Below are 15,829 nucleotides of genomic sequence, written 5' to 3' on the forward strand. Positions count from 1 at the left end.
TCTTAAAGATAGCAGAGTCAAGGGATATGGGGAGAAGGCAGGAATGGGGTACTGATTGTGGATGAACAGCTATGATCACATTGAATGGCGGTGCTGGCTTGAAGGGCTGAATAGCCTACTCCTGCACCTATTGTCTAAAGTGGGTAACCCCACACTGTTATAGAGCTTTGGTAACTTCAGTTTCTGTAATCCTGGCAAGTTTGTTAACATCACTGAAACAGTTGAAGTTGGGTTTACTTCTCCCAAATATGTCATAAATTGCAATTAGTTTCATTTCTCTCCCTATGTTTTAAAAGTTCAAAGTAATTTTTATTATCAAAGTAAACGTATGACTATATACAACCCGAAGATTCATTTTCTTCTGCCATATTTGGCTATATAACAAGATCAACTAGGGTGCAGAAGATGCCAAACTGTGTAGATGCAAATATAAATAAATAGCAATAAATAACAAGAGCATAAGATAATCAGATAAGAGTCCTGAAAGTGAGATAATTTATTGTGGGGAAACATCTCAATGGGGCAAGTGAGTGTAGTTATCCCCTTTTGTTCAAGAGTCTGTTGGTTGAGGTGCAGTAACTGTTCTTGAACCTGGTGGTGCGAGTCCTGAGGCTCTTGTATCTTTTACCTTACCATTTTCTGTTCAAGTAGCTGATACGTCAGATATGATAGACTAACCTCTCTGAACATCAGAAAGTCGGCATTTACCCACTACACTGCCTTTCCTACACTAGGATCTCCTGCTTGCAAGATCAATGGGAGACTCATCTCTTACACTGCCACTACCTCGGAAGAAGTGCCAGAGGGGAGACTCAAAGGGCCAGTGTCCTGGTGAGGCTGAGACGGCTTGCAAATTGGCCGCCTCTCCCTGGCATTCTCCTGGCTGATGTTCAGTCCCTGGGCAATAAGCTTTATGAACTGTGAACCAGAATCTCTTATTAGCAGGAAACAAAGGAATGCAATGTTTTGTGCTTTGTGGAGACCTGGCTGAGAGAGGATATGCTGTATCATTCCATCGAGCCCTCTGGGTTCTCCCTGTTCTGGGCAGACAGAAAAAAACTCTCTGGGAAGAGTAGAGGAGGAGGGGTATGCTGCATGGTCAACAATGCTTGGTGTAATCCTCAGAATCCGAATGTACTTTGTTCGCCAGACCTGGAATACCTGGTGCTGTTGTGCAGACCCTACTGGCTGCCTTGGGAGTTCACGGCTGTTATCATCACAGCGGTGTACAATCCACCACAGGCTGATACTGACCTGGCTCTCAAGGAACTGTACAAGGCCATCAACATGCTGGAGACTGCACATCCAGAGGCTGCCTTCATCATTGCCGGTGACTTTAATCGAGAGTCATTAAGTACTCGTGGAGATAAGACACTTGACCACAGTTACACTTCCTTCTGCAACGCAAACAAAGCTCTCCTTTGCCCAGCTTTTGAAAAATCAGATCGTTCTTTGATCTTGCTTTTGCCGATGTACAGGCAGAAGCTGAAAGAGGAGGTGGCCATAGTTAAAACAGGCTGCTGTTGGTCCAAACATTTGGCCTCCATGGCTGTAGGTCTGCTTTGATGACATCGACAGGAATGTCTCCACAATGAGGATGTCTCCGAGTTCACTGATGGAGTCACGTGCTTCATCCAGATGTGTATTGATGATATTGTCCCCTAGAAGTCGGTCAGGGTCTTTCTGAGTCAGACCCTGGACCAACAGTTCAGTGTGAGCAGCACTTGCTGCACAACATAGGGCTTATGCTGCTGGCAATCAGCAGGAGCTAAAGAAAGCTTCGATCTGCACAAAGCTATCAAGGCTGTGGAACAACAATACAGGGACAAGATTGAGTTAAGATTCACAACGAACAGCACACGTGACTTGTGGCGAGGGCTGCATACCATCGCAGACTTCAAAGCCAAAAGTTGTGGTGCTGCCAACATCATGGCTTCTCTCCCGGATGAGCTCAATCGCTTTTACACTCAGTTTGATGTCTCTACCTCTGAGCCTCCGAGGAAAGCCAACAGTACAAACTGCCACCTGGTCATCTCTGAGGCAGAGGTCCACAGATGTTTCAATGAGTGGACAGTCGCAAGGCTGCAGGACTGGATGGCATCCCAGGGTGAGTACTCAGGATGTGCACAGCACAACTGGCAGGTGTGTTTACTGACATTTTTAATCTCTCCTCTCCTAGTGTAGAGTGTCCTCCTGCTTCAAATTACCATTGTCCTTGAAGCAAAAAAAGACCAAGATAACATGCCTGAATGACTAGCATCCTGTCGTACTCACCTCAATCATAAGCAAATTTGAGAGGCTGGTCAAGGATTACATCTATAGATTGCTACCACAGAAACTGGACCCCTGCACTTCGCCTACTAGCACAACTGATCGACAGATGGTGCAATAGCCACTGCTCTACATACTGTCCTTACACATCTGGAGAAGGATGCTTATGTGAGAATGATGTTCTTGGACTACAGTTCAGCATTTAACACCATAATTTCCTACAGGCTCAACAAGTAGCTCAGACCTTAGCCTTAACCCTGCCTTGAGCAGCTGGATCCTGGACTTCCTGTCAGATCGCCAGCAGGTGGTAAGAATGAGCTCCCTCACCTCCAACCCTCTGAAGTCATCTGCCTGATGCAGTGGTGTCAGGAAAACAACCTCTCCCTCAATATCACAAAAATAAAGGAGCTGCTTGTGGATTACAAGAGGAATGGAGATGGACTAACCCCCATTGACGTCAATGGATGTGGGGTTGTGAGGGCAAACAGCTCTAAGTTTCTTGGCATCCACATCACCGAGGATCTCATGTGGTCTATACACAGCAGCTGTGTTGTGGAAAAGGCACAACAGCTCCCCTTTCACCGCAGATGGATGAGGAAGTTTGGTATGGGCCCCCAAATCCAAAGAACTTTCCACAGGGACACAAATGAAAGCATCCTGACTGGCGACAACACTACCTGGTATGGGAACTGTACCTCCCTTAATCGCAGGATTCTGCAGAGAGTGGTGTGGACAGCACAGTAGTTGTGAACTTCCCATGATTCAGACATTTACAGGCAGGTGTGTAAAAAGGGCCGATACGATCATTGGGGACCCGAGTCACCCCAACCACAATCTATTCCAGCTGCTACCATCCAGGAAGTGGTACCACAGCATAAAAACCAGGACCAACAGACTCTGGGATAGCTTCTTCCACTAGGCCAGGGGTCGGCAACCCATGGCTCCAGAGCCGCATGCAACTATTTCTTCTCTGTGCTGCGGCTCCCCGTGGTTTGTTAGTTTTTGAAATGTAATTCGAACTTTGAAGATTATGGTGATCTTGCACAATCTAAAAACGTTGTGGAGACCCCATTTCCTGGCTCATCCGAACCGGCTCACAATTAGCTACCGTTCTGGCTAAGGGAGATAGCCTACGGGGGTTTGTGAGTACGTGTCTTTTGGAGCATCTGCACCCACGGGGACGGGTTGAGGGAGGCTTTAAAGCAAGGCTGTTTAGTTCGAATAAAGTTACCTTTGACTGCAGTGTCTTTATTTTAGCGCTGCGTGTAGCACACCGCTACAACGTGTTTTTTATCGCTGTTAATATACATCACCACTGCCAATGCCTGACACCCGCCAGTGCGCGCTTTCTTTTAATTCTTCGATCCAAGGTAGGCTAACTATGGAGTAACCTTCAACCCAACGTCTTTTATTCGGATTTCAAAATGTTTTTGTTGCATGCAGAAATGTAATTTCGTTTTCTCTGCAGGAGTTCATCAATTTCATAAATCCAACACATTATAGTTTGTTTATACATAGCATAAAGGCAAAAAAAAACCCGTTGTATGCAGTGTTATTTCATTTTAAATGTCAAACGGGTTTTGTGGCTCCCAGTGTTTTCTTTTCTGTGGGAAATGGGTCCATATTGGCTCTTTCAGTGGTAAATGTTGCCGACCCCTGCACTAGGCCATCAGACTGATGAACTCAAGCTGACTTGAGTGTATTCTATGTTACATTGTTCTATTTATTATAAATTACTATGTTTGCAGATTTAGACGTAATGTAAAGATTTTTACTCCCAAGTATGTGAAGGATGTAAGAAATAAATCAATACCTGATGGCAGAGTGTGGACTGGGTAGTGGGGCTTCCTAATGATGGATGTTTGTGCTGAATTGTTATCTACTGATGTCTTTCATAAACCCACTGATTCTCACAACTGCCAGGACTATACCTGTTCCCACCCTGTTGCTTGTAAAAATGCCAGTCCCTTCTCTCAGTTCCCCTGTTTTTGCCGCATCGGCTCTCCAGGTGTGGCTTTTAATTCCAGAATGCCCAGTTGCCCCCTCTTTCAAAGAAAGGGGCTTCTCTTCCTCCACCAACAATGCTGCCTTCAGTCACATCTCTTCCATTTTGTGCATGTATGCCCTCACACCATTCTGTCACCACCCCACCAGGGATAAGGTTCCTCTTGTTCTCACTTAACTCCCCACCAGCCTCCGCATCCAGCATATAATTATTTGTAACTTCCTCTATCTCAAATGGGATCCCACCACCAAGCACATCTTTCTCTCCTGCCATTTTCTGCTGGTATAGCTCCCTAAGCAATTCCCTTGTCCAATTGTCCCTGCCCACAGATCTCCCTCCTGGCACTTATCCTTGCAAGCAGAACAAATTGCCATTCAGGCCCCCAAACAGTCCTTCCAGGTGAGGTGTCACTTCACCTGTGAGTCTGTTGGGGTCATCCACTGTATCTGGTGCATCCAGTGTGGCCTCCTGTATATTGGCAAGATCAGATGTAGATTGGGAGACCACTTCACTGAGCACCTACACTCCATCTGCTAGAAAAAGGACTTTACAGTAGCCACCATTTTTAATTCTGAAGATCACAAGAATCCTGGGTCCTCAGGCACACAGCAGATGTTCCCACTCCCCCAATGACACATGTCCTTTGATCCACCTGTTTCCAGTTCTTCGAGATCCCAAGCTTCCGAATCCAAGCCAAAATCTCAAGCCAAGCCTTTGGCATATCGAATAGCGGCTGATTGTGGAACCTCACACGTCCCATTCCTGCAAAGAACCGTAACAGCGTGTAACTCCAGGTCAGGGTCTTCAAAAGAACCCTGAAAGGGAAAAATAGAGATATTAAAGATGGAAATAGAGCTGTTTTCAAAGATACAAGCAAAGGAATTGCCGTTGGGCGCCATAACTACTTAGCTCCGCCTCCTCAACTCAAAAGTCAGCCATAATCTTACAGAATGGTGAAGCAGACATGTGTCACTGACTGTCAGTCTCCTGCTTCTATTTCATAAGTTCTTAGGGTCTTTAAAATGAGCAGCAAAGCTTGAACTAAGCACGTTTGGAAGATTAACATATATTTGCTTTGAAGATTTGAACCACAGCTCTTCAGCGGATTGTAGTGTAGCTTTCAATATTATTTGCATTTTCAAGTGCATCTGGAATGTGATACGTTTTAGAGTAAAATCTGAGTTTAGTAAGAACCTGAAGTACATTTTTTTTTCCATTTAATCATTTGAAAACCCAGTGCTTTCAAAATCTGTATTTATCTTGCTATAGAGAGATTCAGATTAGTATGAATATTTCGAGCAAGCTTGTTGCAAATCCTGATTCATGCAATATTAAAAACTGTTTAACAATTGATGTCAGTCTAGGGTCCGTGGTTACTTTCTTGGCTGAGTGAGGAAATATTGGGGTGGATGCCCCACTCCAGGGATTGTGGTATTGAAACTTGAGTGTGCTGAATTTTTCATCTTCTAAGTGAAATATTATATGGAGGTTAATCACTATATTAAAAAATATGTTACATTCCGTAGTGGCTATTCAAATGAGCAGGACAGTTCTGTCCAGTGCCTTGGAAATATTTTGTTCTTGTGCCATTAGTAAAACATCACTTTTAAAGCAGGAGTTTTCCAACATTTTTTATGCCATGGACCAATTACCGTTAAGCAAGGGGTCCATAAACCTCAGGTTGGGAACTTCTGCTTTAAAAGCAAGTTTGCAATGATGTTTCCTGTACTAGAGCATTTAACAGCATTTTGAGAAATGTTACAGGGTCTGGATCTGTACTTGCTGGAGTCTGAAACCTATCCAATATTGAAAGGCCAAAATTGAGTGAATATGGTGAAGGTGATTTCTATAGTGAGGGAGTTTGGGACCAGGTGGCACAGCCTCAGAATACAAGAACACCCCTTTAGCACAGAGGCTAGAAGGAATTTCTTCAGCCAGAGGGTTGTGAATCTGTGGAGTTCATTGCCACTGATGGCTGTGGAGCCAAAGTCATTGGATATATTTAAAGTAGAGGTTGATAGGTTCTTGATTGGTAAGGGCGTTAAAAGATTATGGGAAGAAGGCAAGAGAATGGGGTTGAGAGGGATAATAAATCAGCCATAATGGAATAGTGGAGCAGACTCAATGGGCCAATTGGCCTGGTTCTGCTCCTATGTCTTAATAGACAGTAGACAATAGACAATAGGTGCAGAAGTAGACCATTCGGCCCCTCGAGTCTGCACCACCATTCTGAGATCATGGCTGATCATTCACTATCAATACCCAGTCCCTGCCTTGTCCCCATATCCCTTGATTCCCCTATCCATCAGATATCTATCCAGCTCCTTCTTGAAAGCATCCAGAGAATTGGCCTCCACCGTCTTCCAAGGCAGTGCATTCCACACCTCCACAACTTTCTGGGAGAAGAAGCTCTTCCTCAACTCTGTTTTAAATAACTGACCTCTTATTCTCAATCCATGCCCTCTGGTACTGGACTCTCCCAACATCTGGAACATATTTCCTGCCTCAATCCTATCAAATCCTTTAATTATCTTAAACGTTTCAATCAGATCCCCTCTCAATCTCCTCAATTCCAGCGTGTACAAGCCCAATCTCTCTGCGTAAGACAGCCCTGCCATCCCAGGAATCAACCTAGTGAATCTACGCTGCACTTCCTCAATTGCCAGAATGTCCTTCCTTAAACCTGGAGACCAAAACTGTACACAATATTCCAGGTGTGGTCTCACCAGGGCCCTGTACAAATGCAAAAGAACATCCTTGCTCTTGTATTCAATTCCCCTTGTAACAAAGGCCAACATTCCATTTGCCCTCTTCACTGCCTGTTGCACTTGCTCATTCACCTTCATTGACTGGTGAACTAGGACTCCTAGGTCTCTTTGCATTTCTCCCTTACCTAACTCGACACCGTTCAGACAATACTCTGCCCTCTTGTTCCAGCTTCCAAAGTGGATAACTTCACATTTATTCACATTGAATGACATCTGCCAAGTATCTGCCCACTCACTCAGCCTATCCAAGTCTCCCTGTATTCTCCTAATGTCCTCTTCGCATGTCACACTGCCACCCAGTTTAGTATCGTCAGCAAACTTGCTGATATAGTTTTCAATGCCCTCATCTAAATCATTGACATAAATCGTAAAGAGCTGTGGTCCCAATACAGAGCCCTGTGGTACCCCACTAGTCACCTCCAGCCAGTCTGAGAAACACCCATTCACTGCTACCCTTTGCTTTCTATCTGCCAACCAGTTTTCTATCCATGTTGAAACCCTGCCCCCAATGCCATGAGCTCTGATTTTACTCACCAATCTCCTATGTGGCTATTAATGGCCTTATTTTGAAATTTTCTGAGGGAATGAGAGGTGCAAAAGAAATTCAAATTTATATTTTTTTCAAGTTAAGATGAATTGTTTTTAATTGTCAAGTAATGGGTTTTAATTTACAACAAAAAAGGAGGCATCAACCATTCTTCAGAACTCCTGTCCAGCCACAATGAGGCCACACTCGGGTTGGAGGAGCAATGCCGCATATTCTAACTGGGTAGCCTCCAAGTTGATGACATGAGTATCTATTTCTCTGACTTTTGGTAATCCCCCCATCCTCATTCTCTCTTTTATCCATTTCCCATTCTGACTCCCTTCTTAACCTTTCTCTTCCCATCACCTTCCTCTGGTGCCTCTCCTCTTTCCCTTTCTCCCATTGTTCACTCTCCTGTCAGGTTCCTTCTTCAGCCTTTTGCCTCCACCTACCTTCTTAATTTCCTCCACCTGACCTACACACCTTCTTTCTTACCTCATTTCACCGATCACCTCTCTGCTTGTACTCCTTCCACCATCTCTCTCTTACTCTTCTTCCCCCCCCCCCCCCCCCCCAAAACCTTATTCTGGCTTCCTTTCCTGACCTGATGAAGGATCTTGGCTTGGAACATCAACTTTTTATTCCCTTTTATAGATGTTGCTTGACCTGCTGATCTCCAGCACTTTGTGCATGTTAAATCTGCAGACACTCTTGTGTTTAAAGTAAAAACTTAGCTAAGGAATAATGTACGCTTGGTCAAGTTGCATACTATCATTTTTGAGAGTGGGCACAATGAAGGTAAAAATTTTTGAAAAGCTAATGACATGAGTTATCCTGCTAAATTGCATGTAGTTTAATGCTGTGCAGACATTTTTTTTTGTACCTTAAACCTATGTTTGGTTTTGTTTTTGAATGGTAAAATGAAAACTGAAGTTATTTATCAGATGGAATGTCAACTATGTCTTCCATTTTTGTCATTTGATTTGTGCTTTCTTGTGCCATGATCTGCTGTCAGAGACTCAAGTACTATAATTGGTCAGTGATCAAATTTCATTTCAGTGCACAGAATTGTCTCCCACTCTTATTTGGACATAAAATGGCCACTTGATTCACTGAAGCAAGTCTTGTCAAAATATTTATGAAATTCTTGCAAGCATTTGCTATTCTATTCTATGGATGAAACTGGGAGAGGAAGGATGAAATAGCATTTAGTAGGTGGATGAAAAAGGGTTGTTAGGGTTAGAGGCTTATGGGTGGAATCAGATTTGAAAGTTGATGGGCAGATGGATCCACGAGCAAGAGGATAATGAGACCCTTGGTCAGAAGGGTATGGGAAGGGTTGGAGATGAAATTGGGTTGCCTGGGAATGATAAAGGAACAGTGGGTGTTGGTTATCTTAGTTTTCCAATTAGTGTTTGGACTTTAGGGTTTTGGACCATGGGAGGGAGATGTGTCTCCATGAAATGAGGTTGTAAGGTGCTACTAGTTGTAGGTCACCCTTGGTGTACTACTTGCTTAGCTGACCCCCCCCCCCCCCCCCATTCAATCCAATCAGTCGTGTGAAGCCATGGGAGCAGGTGGTTGATGGTCGTTTGAGCAGCTGGTGCATATCACAGGTCCTGGTTACGTGGCCACTGACGCCAGACAGACAATCTCTGAAGAGTATTGATAATGGTTAAGGTCACTCGTGTTGTAAAGACACTGCCCAGAAGAATGGCAATGGCAAACCATGATCATCTATGTCATATGGCATGGCGTGTGATGAAAACCATTGGTTTGTAGGCTAACTATGCTGCACAGAAAACAACCTTTGACAGCCTGACTAAATCAGGAACCTATCAACATCTGCTTTAAATATATCCAATGACTTGCCCTCACAGCCATCTGTGGCAGTGAATTCCACAGATTCATCACTCTGGATAAAGAAATTCCTCCTTACCTCTTCTAAACATCTTTCTAATCTGGGGCTGTGTCCTCTGGTCCTGGACTCCCCCCAATATAGGAAATATCCTCTCTAAGTTTACTCTATCTAGGCCTTTCAATATTCATTGGGTTTCACTTCAATCATGTTCTTTTACAGACCAAATCTCGCTGGCACTCTGTTGGTGAAAAAGGCAACTGTTGTTTTCAAGGAGCAGTATGTTTTATGGTCATGTGTGGGCATTGTTTTATAGTCTGGAACCAAACTGTTGACTGAGAGCAATTTCTGTTCCATGGACAGTAATGTTACAGAGAAGTTGCTCATAATTGAGAAATTCACTATTTATAAGAAGGCTGAACTCTTCCAATTTCAGTTGCAACTGAGATCTTGCTTTTGTTTTACTACGAGTACTAGACTGTGGCAATATGACATGAGGTGTCCCTGCTGAAGGCTAATGGTATATGTTAACCACTGCTGGATTTGGTACACCAACATTATCAGTTAACATTGAAACTGTACTATGATTAAGTTGTCATGGAAATATAGTCACCCAGAATGCAATTATGATTCTTGTTCTGGATGAGGGCAGTGTTCAATTCAACTGTTTCAAGGTTCACCTTGGACACAAGTTTACTGAACAGAAGACTGTCCTTAGTGAAATCTTTTTTCACCGGTCCTCATGGAGAGATTAGAAGTGGAAACGGTGAGCAATTTCAAGTATCTCTGAGGATCTATCCTGGGCCCAACATATCGATGCAGATACAAAGAAGGCCTGATAGCGACAATATTTCATTAGGAGCTTGAAGAGATTTGGCATGTCACCAAAGACCCGTGCAAACTTCTATAGATCTACCGTGGAGAGTATTCTAACTAGCAGCATCGCCCTCTGATATGAGGGTGGGTATACTGCAAAGGTTAAAAATAAGCTGCAAAAAGTTGTAAACTTGGCCAGCTTCATCATGGGCACCAGCCTCCCCAGCATCCAGGTCATTTTCAAGGGTCTTCAAAAAGCCAGCGTCTATTATTACGAACCCCCATCACGTAAGACATGCATCCTTACTGTTACCATCAGGGAGGTGGCACAGGAACCTGAAGGTGCACACTCGGTGATTTAGGAACAGCTTCTTCCCCTCTGTCATTAGATTTCTGAATAGACATTGATGCCATGAATACTACTTCATATGTTCTTTTAGGTTTCTTTTTAAATATCAGCATTGCAATGGAGAATCGGTGCACGGTAGATTGTGTTCCACACCCAATCTGCTTGAATTGGAGTTCATTGCTTACCTAAGTATCAGCACCTGAAGTATCGGGTTGGGCACACATTTTGCATGCTTGCACTTGAAAGCAGATTTTCTTGTGAAGGACAAGTGGAAGAAAAACCCAACAGGTTCAACTATAAGGCCTTAGATAGTGGGCATGTCGAAGTGGCTTCCTATAGTAGGGGAGTCCAGGACCAGAGGGGCTTTAGAGTACAAGGGTGCCCCTTTAGAAGACATGAGGATTCTCTTTAGTCAGAGAGTGGTGAATCTGTGGAATTCATTGCCACAGATGGTTGTGGAGGCCAAGTGATTTGGTATTTAAAGTGGTGGTTCATAGTTTCTTGATTAGTAAGGCTGTCAAGGACCATGGGAGAAGGCAGGAGAATGGTGTTGAGACGGATAATAAATCAGTCATGATGAGATGGCAGAGCAGACTCAATGGGCTGAATGGCCTAATTCTGCTCCTATGTCTTATGGGCTAACTGCTGTTTAAAGGTCAATGTTTTTTTTGGTTGTTTTTCTTCCCAAAAGGAAATAGATGTTGGGCTGTAATGTGTTTCTTTTGTTTCTCTCTTTTACCCTTTCCCCAGAGCAAAAAATTTGCCAAAAGTCTGCGCTGACCAGTCGTGGAGCAAATGTTCTGTTTCTTACAGAAGTAAATTTTCCTCTAGAACAAGTGGCACAAGGTAAGCGTTAATATTTTTATCTGCAGAATGCAGGCTTATAGCCCTTGGGGGCACTTCATATCTTCACATTCCTGCAGCAGATCTTTTCCACTTCATGTTTAATAACTGAATCCACAAACTTTAAAGGATGATCAAGTGAAGGGAAGCGAAGAATGGTTCATGAAAGTAGGGCAGATGGTTCTTCACCTATAAAATACTGTTGAACATCCTCTAAGTGAGACCGTATGCTATTGGAATTTAACTATTTCCCTTGGACACACATCAATTATTTTGATTCTGTTGTATATTTTTTAAAAAGCATGCTCTTGTAAAGATGCTTTGTTTTCTTTTGTTGCAGGTTGCTTGGAATGTTACATTAAAAACTGAACTTTACATTGTTTTCATTCCCACACTTTATGTTGATCATTCTACTCTTTTTTTTGTGATTAGTCACTGACATGAATTTTGTTGTGTGGTAACAGTACACTGCAAAGATGTAAAATTATTATAAATGACAAAATTCAATGGTTCATTGTAATATCAGTGAATGTATACAGTATACAACCTGAAATTCGTACTTCACAAAGCATAAGCCCATAGAATGAATGACAGAAACATCAGACCTGTGAATCCCTCCCCTCCCTTTACACAGCAGAAGCATCAGCCCTCTCCCCCCCCCAACATGCTAGTAGAAGCACATCCCCTCTCCCCACTGCAAGCAACAGCAAAAATCCCCTAAACAGACCTTGATCCGGAGGTCCAGCAAAAAGTCCATAATCCAGCACTTGGGTGTCCCAGATAGGCTCTATCAAGAGAGAGGGTGCTCTCTCCTGCAACAATGAGAGTGCAGACAAGCAACTCACTGTTCCGATGTTACAATATTCCATGTTGGTTTTACACCCCCCCCCCCCCCCCACCGTCTTGAGAACCGACAGGCTCTCAATCTCCATGAAAAGACGGGGGTGGGGGGGGATTGTTACAGTACAGGAGCCTTCTTACGACTGTAGCCAGTGATATTAATATCAAAGTAGCGTAAATAAAATGAGGTTGTTATCAGATGGTTAAGGTGGTGAAGTCATAAAAACTACTCTAGTAATATATGTTAATTAAAACTAAATTGTTCTTGTACAAGGATGAAGAGTTGTGTTCAGGATTGAGTGAAGAGTTTTAAGCATTGCAGTGATAAGCTTGTAGTTGGACAAGGGTCTTGTTTAATAGTTAATACCGTTTCTATTGTACCAGTGATCTATATTTCCCCATGGTTTCTGAAGAGTTCCATTAGTGTGACATTTCTGTATTTCCTTCATTAGTTATGGACCTGGTGATTAACTGAATTCAGGGCTGTTGCTCATGTGAGTTGGACTGAAACTGTTCCATGATTTTATCTTCTCTTAATGGAGAACAAATTTAAATACTAATGTTTAAAGTAAATTATTAAGTACATATATGTCATCATATACAGCCCTGAGATTAATTTTCTTGTGGGCATACTCAATAAATACATAATAGAATAATGTCCATAATAGAATCAATGAAAACCGCACCAACTTGGGTGTTCAACCAGTGCACAAGACAACACCTGCAAGTCCAAAAGGAAAGAAATAATAATAAGTAAGCAATAAATTTGAGAACATGAGCTGAAGAGTCCTTGAAAGTGAGTCCATTGCCTGTGGGAACATTTCAGTGATGGGGCAAGTGAAGTTGAGTAAGTTTGTTTCAGGAGACTGATAATTGAAGTTTGAGTCCTGAGCTCCTAAACCTACTTCCCGATGGCAGCAGTGAGAAGAAAGCAATTAGCTCCTTTTCTTTTCCCTTGGAGATAATTTTGCTGCTCGATTGGCAAGTTCAGTTTACGTCATGAAATCTTGAAGTCTGTGTGAAGTTAAATGTACCTTTTGATAAGTGAATCCATCGAAGGAAGATAAAATTATAGTCTTAAGTTCTTGGCACAGAAAAGTACAACAGGTATCTTTTTGTGACAGTATCTTGACCAGCATACATCCTTAAATTCAATTCAGTTCAAGTTTAATTGTCTTTCAACCATACATGAATACCTATGAATCCAGCCAAATGAGCTGGTGTTACTCCAGGGTCAAGGTGTACGAAACACAGTACAAAGTCACACAGCACAAAGCACATAGAGGGGGAAAAAGATATACAGAAAGACAGATTTGATTTGATTCAATTCAATTCAGTTGTCATTCAACCATGCATAAATACCTATAAATATAGCCAAATGATTCAGTGTTACTCTGGGGCCAAGGTGCAAAACACAGTACCAACAGTCACACACATTACAAAGCACACTTTGCACATACAAGATGGCAAGAACATAAAAATATCGGTAAGATACAGCCATGCTATAATAAAGTCCAGGCTTGAGCAATGAAAGCCACAGATACATTTTCCAATATTTTGAAGATTGGCAAACGGGTACAACTTACTATTTGAACTCAATAAAATATGTTACTGCTCGTCATAATACTTAATGATTCACCTTTCATTAGCTTTTTATTTTTAAGCTTGCTCTACATTCCATTTCAGACTAGCTTAACATATTTGAAGCGTTGACTGTGGTCCTTTGCTGTTTAGCAATCACAGGGTGATCAACGATGTCTCTTCAACAATGTATGAAAGGGGGAAAATCATTCTGGCAACCAAGCTGAAAGGAAGAGTGAAAGGTTTGATAAGTGATCTTCATGGGTTTGAATTTGTTATGGGAGTTGGGATAAGTAAATTCTAATGCAGCTTGAGCTGAGCACCACCAATATTAAAATTAAGAAGGAAAGTTCTCTATTTAAAAGCAGAGGATCCCATCCTTTTTTTATGACATGGACTGTTACGATTAACTGATGGGTCCATGGACCCCAGCTGGGAATCCCTGCTTGAGAGCAATGCAGCATCCTGTTCAATAAAACCATTCTTTGGTAAAAATTAAGTCAAGTTTGACATCATTTAATATATACATGTATACAATCAAATTAAACAACTTTTCTCCTTACCAAGGTGTAAAGCACAGCAGTACACATAATACACAATAACCTAAAGTAATAATTAAATCTACAAATGAAATATGCATAAATTGTTAAACAAAGTAAAGTACATAAATTAAATGTTGTAGGATACAGAACAAATTAGCTGGCGATATTACAAATGAGATACGGCAGGGAGTTCAGAAGCCTAATGACCTGAGGGAAGAAACTGTTTCCCATCCTGATTGTTCTTGTCTGTGTGCATCGAAGTCTTCTGCCTGATGGTAGAAAGTCAAAGCGGATGCTGGATGTATGGGATCCATGATAATACAAAGGACCCTGTGTATGCACAAGTCTTGATAAATGCCCTCAATGGATGGTAGGGAAACCGCTATGGTCTTATATCGTTCTCACAGTCCTTTGTTGGAACATGTTTACTTATTTGAGACATACTTGAACATAGTGTTTTTTTCTGTATATTAGGAGAGTTTAAATAATAGCACAGTCTCTCATTTTAAATCAGTTCTTTTCAAATGCAGGATACGACACAAGTACTGAATGTTTGGTTTCAATCATTGTGTACTTTACCATTTATGAAGGATGGGAAATCAGGTTGTATTTGGTACATGGAAAGTAGATTTAAGTTGAAAGGTTTTAGCCTGTGCCTATAAGATCTCAGTGAATTAGTGCTGTTATGGTTGATATTTTAGTTGAGCTGGGTTGGATGCCTGCAGTAATCTTTTCACAATTAGTCATTTGTCTCATGAAGCATTGAAATTCACCTCGTGTCCTGAATATGAAGGTGAGTGACACCAGAACAGATGCATCTTAATGCTTGTTGTGTGTGCATGAAGATGAGGATTCTGTTTGCGCCATCATTGTCAATATATATGACATTGCTTTATGTACTGTAAAATGTGGCACATTTTATTCAAATCTGCAGTTGTTTTATACACTTCCATTAATCATGAAGGATGATTCAAGGAGAATCTAATTATTTTGTTTCTTCTCCAAATATTATGCAATTCAGTAAAAGAAAATCCATTTCTTTTCATTATCTGCCACTTCTTGGGTCCCTGAATAGGTTTTTGTTTACAGGGATGTAATCTCATGGGTAACCAGCCAGTAGCGTAGTGGTATCTGCACTAGATTTCAAGATGAGTGGTCTCAGGTTCGAATCCAGCTGGCTCCTTGAACATTTTTCAACTGTGCTGCATTGAGCATTGAGCTAGCAATTCAGCCTAAAAAAAAACCCAGATAAATGCTAAAGAAAGAAAGATAGATGCACCATGAGGTACACAGAAGAACAGCAACAATCTTATGGGTGTATACAAGAGTACCTCATATTAATCATTCTTGTGTTAGTTTTGACAAGTTGTCCAGCCTTAAAGCAATGTAGTGAAGACTACTTATCTAACCCTAACTTTAAGCTTACTTAT

At 42.0% G+C, this 15,829-nt stretch overlaps 1 protein-coding gene across 5 annotated transcripts in view; it reads left to right on the forward strand.

The window, feature by feature from the left end:
• Positions 1-15,829, forward strand: part of arvcfb (ARVCF delta catenin family member b) — a 551,538-nt gene that overhangs the window by 192,571 nt on the left and 343,138 nt on the right. For 4 of the 5 annotated variants that reach the window (XM_059994656.1, XM_059994661.1, XM_059994657.1 and 1 more), the window contains exon 3: positions 11,344-11,439. The exons of the other annotated variant lie outside the window; for it this stretch is intronic. The gene's annotated coding sequence lies outside the window, so the exon portion shown is untranslated. The remainder of the gene's footprint in view (positions 1-11,343; positions 11,440-15,829) is intronic. 5 annotated transcript variants of the gene reach the window in all.

The sequence above is a fragment of the Hypanus sabinus genome, chromosome 18 (assembly GCF_030144855.1).
Source record: "Hypanus sabinus isolate sHypSab1 chromosome 18, sHypSab1.hap1, whole genome shotgun sequence".
In the NCBI taxonomy this organism is placed as follows: domain Eukaryota; kingdom Metazoa; phylum Chordata; class Chondrichthyes; order Myliobatiformes; family Dasyatidae; genus Hypanus; species Hypanus sabinus.